The following is an 8,252-nucleotide window of genomic DNA, read 5'->3' as shown; positions in this document are numbered from 1 at the left end:
AAAGAATGCAGTTATGTTCTTACATTCAGTTGGGAATGTCAACTAGACTGTCCATCTCAGCATGTCTAACATTATCAATGGCTGGCATCTTTGTGGCGTGAAGTTCATTGTCACTTATCAGCAAATGGAATTGAATATAATGAATTCATCAGCAAACATCCCCATTTTGACCATATGATGCAGGTAGTTCACAAAGCAGCTGAAGCCATGATGCAGTCACAAGGAACCCCTGCAGTAACTAGCGTTTGGAAACAATTTTACAATCTGATACATAACATACTGTATAAGAGGGAAGGCCATTTAGCACGCAACTGAACTGTCAGAGAAAGTTCACCATCTAGTTCTTTGACTCATGAATCATATCTACATTTTCTTTACATTGTGCATTTTACTATTGCCAATCATCTTAAATGTTTAAATTTAAATTTAGACATAGAGCATGATACACCGCCCAATTACACCCAATTAACCTACGGTCCCGGTACGTTTTGAGGAAATTGAAGGAAAAATGGGGAATAATATCTTTATTCAATAAAAATTACATTATAATCTTTGTTTCCATAACTTTTGTGGTGTAACGATTTTCATTAAAAGGTTAGCAGAATAAACAAAGTAATTCTACCATTCACTCATTCATCCTCAATGCAGTTTTTAAAAGTTACCATGTTGTGCTTCTTTCTTTGGCTTGGCTTCACGGACGAAGATTTATGGAGGGGGTAAAATGTCCACGTCAGCTGCAGGCTCGTTGGTGGCTGACAAGTCCGATGCGGGACAGGCAGACACGGTTGCAGCGGTTGCAGGGTAAAATTGGTTGGTTGGGGTTGGGTGTTGGGTTTTTCCTCCTTTGCCTTTTGTCAGTGAGGTGGGCTCTGCGGTCTTCTTCAAAGGAGATTGCTGCCCGCCAAACTGTGAGGCGCCAAGATGCACGGTTTGAGGCGATATCAACCCACTGGCGGTGGTCAATGTGGCAGGCACCAAGAGATTTCTTTAGGCAGTCCTTGTACCTTTTCTTTGGTGCACCTCTGTCACGGTGGCCAGTGGAGAGCTCGCCATATAACACGATCTTGGGAAGGCGATGGTCCTCCATTCTGGAGACGTGACCCATCCAGCGCAGCAGGATCTTAAGCAGCGTGGACTCGATGCTGTCGGCCTCTGCCATCTCGAGTACTTCGATGTTAGGGATGAAGGCGCTCCAATGAATGTTGAGGATGGAGCGGAGACAACGCTGGTGGAAGCGTTCTAGAAGCCATAGGTGATGCCGGTAGAGGACCCATGATTCGGAGCCGAACAGGAGTGTGGGTATGACAACGGCTCTGTATACGCTTATCTTTGTGAGGTTTTTCAGTTGGTTGTTTTTCCAGACTCTTTTGTGTAGTCTTCCAAAGGCGCTATTTGCCTTGGCGAGTCTGTTGTCTATCTCGTTGTCGATCCTTGCATCTGATGAAATGGTGCAGCCAAGATAGGTAAACTGGTTGACCGTTTTGAGTTTTGTGTGCCCGATGGAGATGTGGGGGGGCTGGTAGTCATGGTGGGGAGCTGGCTGATGGAGGACCTCAGTTTTCTTCAGGCTGACTTCCAGGCCAAATATTTTGGCAGTTTCCGCAAAACAGGACGTCAAGCGCTGAAGAGCTGGCTCTGAATGGGCAACTAAAGCGGCATCGTCTGCAAAGAGTAGTTCACGGACAAGTTTCTCTTGTGTCTTGGTGTGAGCTTGCAGGCGCCTCAGATTGAAGAGACTGCCATCCGTGCGGTACCGGATGTAAACAGTGTCTTCATTGTTGAGGTCTTTCATGGCTTGGTTCAGCATCATGCTGAAGAAGATTGAAAAGAGGGTTGGTGCGAGAACACAGCCTTGCTTCACGCCATTGTTAATGGAGAAGGGTTCAGAGAGCTCATTGCTGTATCTGACCCGACCTTGTTGGTTTTCGTGCAGTTGGATACATTATAATTAATTGCCATCCTTGAGTTTTTCCAAAAGTAAACAGGATTTTTCTGAAAATTATAAAATAACATTTAGAGTTCACTTTAATCTGCTGATATGCATCAAGTAAAATTGCTGATAAGATGAGAAATAAGTGAACAGTCAGAGAAATTGTTACGCTTGCTTCCCTAAATAAATGGTAATGTATAAGTATACAGTACTGTACAAAATTAATAGCCTCTTAAACTCCGATGATGAATAATTGCAATGATCAAAAAGGAAACCAATTGTAAGTGTACACAGAATACTCTGACACTGTGAAAGAATCTCACCAATAGGTTATCCCAGTAATTTAGAATCTACAGGGCCATAAAAGTGGCAGAGAGGAGTCTCTCTCCTTGGCAATGATGTTATCTACTGGGATCGTTGTCTGAAGAGGGCACGCAAAATCATTATGGACCCTTCCTACAAATGTAGATTCCTGTCTACATTTTGCTCATACCTTGATAGAAGGCTCAGCCCTAAACATCGGTTATGTATATTTATCTTTGCTATATTAAAAAGTTTGACCTGTTGAGTTTCTCCAGAATTGAGTTTTTACTTCAACCATAGTGTCTGCAGACTTTCGTGTTTTAACCTTTCTCACTGTACCAGGTATAATGTGACAATAAACAGTGATTCTGAATTTGAGACATGGCAGAATCTAGTTAAGATCAGAGATAAAGCCTTAGATTCGTAAAGGCATGTCTTAGAATAGCAGTGTATAAGAAAGCAGGGGGTAGAAGGCAATTGAAAAAGACAATTGAAAAGGTCTTTCAAACTCGTAAAGGATTCCCATCTTAAACTTCAGGCAGCTACAAAACCTTAAGATTAGCATCTCTAGGCTACATTGTTGGAACAGATCCAATAGGTTGTGACATCTTGCTGTCCATAAAATGGCTGCTCTATCCACACATTAAGGCAATGCTTCGAGAAATATCTCCCTGGTTGAAAGTGGCTTTGAGATGTTCTGGCATTGGTAAATGCTCTATAGATATTTACATGGTAAATACTCTATGGATGTTCAAATGTTTGTCAGGAAGTAATGTCTGATAATATGGTTGTGGGCTGTATAAAAATGAGTGATGAGACAGCACCCAGGAGGGAGATCAAAAACTTGGCTGAATGGGGCACTAACAACAACCTCACATTCAATGTCACCAAAATCAAAGAGCTGATTGTTGGCTCCAGGAAGGGAAAACCAGAGGTCTACGATCCAGTGATCATTGGGGGATCAGAGACGGAGAAGGTGAGCAAAATTGAGTTCTCAGAGGATTTTTCCTGGACACAACGCATAAATGGCATTGTGAAGAAAGTATGTCAGCACCGCTACTTCCTCAGGAGTTTGTGAAGGTTTGGTATGACATCAGAAACCCTGGCAAATTTCTACAGATATGTGTGTGATAGTACAGATCTATCACCAATGTATATAATGTATATAGTTACAGTATCTAGACTGTGCTTACAGCGATTGGCCGAGAGCTTAGCCACGCCTACTGTCTGGGCCTTAAAGGGTTGTGTCCCTAGCCAGGTCGGATCATTCCGGACTGGTCGGCCACCTGTGAAGAGCTCCTGTCTTTTGCTAATAAAAGCCTTGGTTTGGATCAACAAGTCTTTGATTCTTTCGACGAGCTCTACAATGTGATAGAAAGTGTGCTGACCAGCTACATCATGGACTGGTTTGGGGTCATCAATACCCTGAGGGTAAAACCCTGCAAAAGATAGTGGACACAGCTCAGGATATCACAGGCACCCCTTCTCACCATCGAGAACATCTACAGCACACATGTCAAACTCAGGCCCGCAGGCCAAATTTGGCCCATGATATAATTATATTTGGCCCGCAAGATCATATCAAATATGTATTAGAGCTGGCCCGCTGGCTGCTGCGCCAGTATAGCACACACACAGCTAATACTACAAATCCCAGAATGCTTTGCAAATGCGTTGCCGTCAGCCCGCTAATCGCCCCCACCTCCTCTCTTTACTTTCATTAGCATCTGCGACCTGTCGCCCAACTCACATGTAATAAACCCCTTACGAAAAATGGCCAAACCAAAGACAGAAAACAGGACCTTTCAACACAGGTGGGAGGAAAACTCTGATCCCAGAGTTTGATGAACTTGCATCTAAGAAGAGATGCCAAGTATCTGGTTTAGACCCAGGTGCATCAGAGTAAATCACAGTGTAGCAAGCTAAGCTTGGATTAATATTTTCTTTGGTTAACTTTGGACTGTTCATAGTTGAAAGATTGGATTTTCATTGAAGCAAGTTGTTATTTTTTTTGACTTGTTGGCTTGTGAAAAAAAAACATTTAAAAGGAGCTTAAAGGCTATAGAGAAATATTATTTATTGAATATTTTATTTCTCATTTGTTAATGCTTCTTCTGGAAAAAGTTTAACCAAAACTATTATAAAACATTTATTTTAATAAGAAAACGTTTAACATTACATATGTTGAAAGAAGAGAAAACATGTAGATGTTGTTGAAAATATTCAATAAATATTTAGTTTGGCCCACGACTTAGTCCAAGTTTTTAATTTTGGCCCTCTGTGAATTTGAGTTTGACACCCCTGATCTACAGGGAATGCTGCCGTCGGAGAGCAGCAGCAATCAACAAGGATCCCCATCAACCAGCACAGGCTCTGTTCTCACTGCGACCATCAGGAAAGAGGACTAAGTGCCACAAGACTCACACCACCAGGTTCAGAAACAGCTGCAACCCCTCCATTATCAGCACCATTAGACTCCTCAATATCAAACTCAATCAGGGACTCATTTAAGGACTCTTATTTTTATTGATGTTTCTTCTCTCTCTCTCTCTCTGTCTTGCCGTCAGTTTATTCACATTTCTTTATTTGTTTACATGATTACAATGTGTAGAGTTTTTTTTGCACTACCAATAAGTGGCAATTATGCCTGGCCTGCAGGAAAAAGAATCTCAGAGTTGTATGTGATGTCATTATGTACCCTGACAATAAATCTAAAAAAGAATCAGAATCATAATTTTATGTCAAGAAACAAGTCATGAAATTTGTTGTTTTGTAGCAGCATCACGTGTGAATATTCATATAGACCACCGTACAAAAATAATTAAAAATAGTGCACGGAAAGACGAAGTAAGGCAGTGTCTTTGGTTCATTGATCATTCAGAAATTTGATGCAGAGGGGAAGAAGCTGTCCTTGTGCAACTGAGTGCTCGTCTTAATGCTCCTGTACCTTTTTCCCGATTTTAGCAGAGTGAAGAAGGCATGGCCTGCATGGTGGGGGATCCTTGAAGGATAGAGACTGCTTTCTAAAGATACTGTGACTTGTAGATGTCCTCGATGGAGTGAAGACTGGTGCCTGTGATGTCACTGTCCAAGCTAACAACCATCTGGAGTTTTTTTCTTGCCCTGAGCGGTAGCACCTCCATACCAGAGTGATGCAACCAGTAGAATGTTCCCCACACCACCCCTGTAGAAGTTTTCGAGACTTCTGTGACATACCAAATCTCCTCAAACACCTCGCAAAGTATAGCTGCTGGTGATCCTTCTTGATGATTGCATCGACATGGAGGCTCCAGAACAAATCCTCTGAGATGTCGACACCCAGGAATTTGAGGTTCTTGACCCTCTCCACTATTGAGACCTCAGTGAGGACTGGGTAGTATTCTCCTGACTTCCTCCCGAAGTCAACAATCATCGTCTTGGTTTTTCTAAAGTTGACTGTACTCTTCCTCATTGCCGTTTGTGATTATGCTGACAATTGTGGTGTCATCAGCAAATTTATATAGTATTGGTATTGTGCCTGGCCACAGACATGAGTATAGTGTTACGAGCCCAAAGGACCCCAAAACCCAGCAGCAATACATATTCACCAAGACAAGTGATTTTCAAAACAAAAGTTATTTTAAATCAACTTTAAACATGAAAATAGAATCAAACTTTAACTTAACTCTATACTTATACTTAACTATACTCTATACTAACCCAAATTAACTCACTTCTAATTCTAAGTGCATGTGCATGCAATGTGTGTGTAAATTCAAGAAAAGTTATTTGATTCACAGTTCAATCTCACTTTTCCTTCTTCCAAGTTCTCTGGATGTAGGCAACTCTTACACTGTGCACAGAATTCAACATGTATAAAGTTCACCAGGCTTTGGTGCTTGAAAGGTAAATGTTTACCGCTCAGGAAGGTTCTTGTAGGATTTGCAGAGAGATTTGTTGTTCCAGGATTTCCACAACTGAGGTACCACCATTAGTCACCTCAAGGTCTCGCTGATGAAAACTTGCCCCATCAGGGTTTTCCAGATGGTAACCTCTTTCTTTCAGGTTTCAACAGAGTTCCTTCTGTTCCTCTTATTCCAAGAGAAACATCAGACAGATAGCACCCAGCCATCCACTACTTTTGGAATTTTTCATCAGGTCTTCCTTGATTGCACTGTGTCTCACACACACACCAGCTGAGAGGGCTTCTCTTCTCTCCCTCCCTCTTTATCCAACTGGCTTCCAGAAAGCCATGTGACTCACTTGCAAAACCCCCTCCTTCTCCAGCAAACAACATGAGTTCTTTCTTCTGCTCCCATCTGTTGTTATTAGATAAACAAAACCCAGGATTGACCTTTCTGTGCACTCTGTCAAAACCCTTGAAAAGAGCTTCCAACAGCCAGAGTGTCTCTCCAATCCATTCATTTTATGACGTCAGTTCAATTAACACCTACTTGTGAAAGGTGCTTACATTCTCCAGAGATTTTCAGTATTTCTACAGTCTTTCAAATAAGATCTGTTTTAAAATGTGTGTATGTATGTAACCTACCCTAAATCTTACAAATTCCCCAAAATATTATAGTCATTACAATAGAGTGAGTAGATAGCATTGGAATTGTGCTTGGTCCAGATGGAGTATCTGGCCAAGTATTAAAAATCTGTGCTGACCAAATTATTAATGTATTCACAGATATCTTCAATATCTCATTCCAGCAGGATATTGTACCCACCTGTTTCAAATAGGTATCAATCATACCGGTGCCCAAGAAGAGTGTAGTTACCTACCTTAATGACAATGAAGCAGTAGCACTTACATCAACAGCGAAGAAGTGTTTTGAAAGGCTGGTGATGAAGCATATAAGCTCCTGTATGAACAGTGACATGGACACATTCCAGTTTGCCTATCGAAGTACCTGTAACAGATCTACGGCAGACGACATTTCACTGGATCTACACAAAGCCCTGGAAACCTGGACAGCAACGATGCATATATCAGGATGCTCTTTATCGATTAGTTTGGCATTTAACACCATCATCGCCTCAAAACTCATCAACAAACTCCAAGACCTGGGAGTTAACACCCCACTGTGTAATTGGACCATGGATTTCCTCGCCTCCAGACCACCATCAGTGAAAATTGGTAAGAACTTTTTCTCTACGATCTCCATCAGTACTGGAGCAGCACAGGGCTGTGTTCTTAGCCCCCTACTCTACTCACTTTACACCTACAACTATGGCTTGGTATGACATTAACATTATCTACACTTATGCTGATGGTAACATGGTAATGGGTTGTATAAAGAAAGGGAATGAGTCAGCATACAGGATGAAGAGTGAAAATTTGGCTGAATGGTGCACCAACAAGAACTTTGCACTCAATGCCACCAAAACTAAGGAGCTGATTGTTGACTTCAGGAAATCCAGAGTTATACAATCCAGTGATCATTGGGGACATTGAGGAATCAGAGGTGGAGAGGGTGAGTAAATTCAGTTCTTGGGAGTCACTATCTCAGACGATCCTTCCTAAACCTAACACATCAAAGGTGTAAGGGATACTGGAATGTGAGGAGTCAAGCAAGTGCTCATTAGAAATGAAATATTATGGGTTAACTTAAGGTGAAGGAATACTGGAATGTGAGGAGTCAAGCAAGTGCTAATTAGAAATGAAGTATTATGGGTTAACTCAGGGTGAAGGGATGCTGGAATGGGAGGAAGGGTTATAAAAGTATAATAAAATAAGGATCTTCAAAACATGATAGCAAGTAGATAGCTTTAGCAAGTCTTGGGGATTGATTAATGAGTAAAGAACAAAGACATGATATTTCCTGGCTAACAAGTTTGCAGGAAGGCACATAAACTGATAAGAAGTTAGAATCCACGTGGGCAGAATTACCTAATGCTAAACCAATCCAGGAGGCAGAAGAATGTTAGGGGGAAGGTATCTCTGTACTGAAATGAAATGTATAAAAGTTGGGTCAGCCTCAGTATCTGTGTGTATTCCCAGGGTAAGGGGAAGCACCCAACTTTGCATTGTTGTAAT

Source organism: Narcine bancroftii, chromosome 8 (genome assembly GCF_036971445.1).
Source record: "Narcine bancroftii isolate sNarBan1 chromosome 8, sNarBan1.hap1, whole genome shotgun sequence".
Taxonomy (NCBI): domain Eukaryota; kingdom Metazoa; phylum Chordata; class Chondrichthyes; order Torpediniformes; family Narcinidae; genus Narcine; species Narcine bancroftii.
This window is presented reverse-complemented; position numbering follows the sequence as displayed.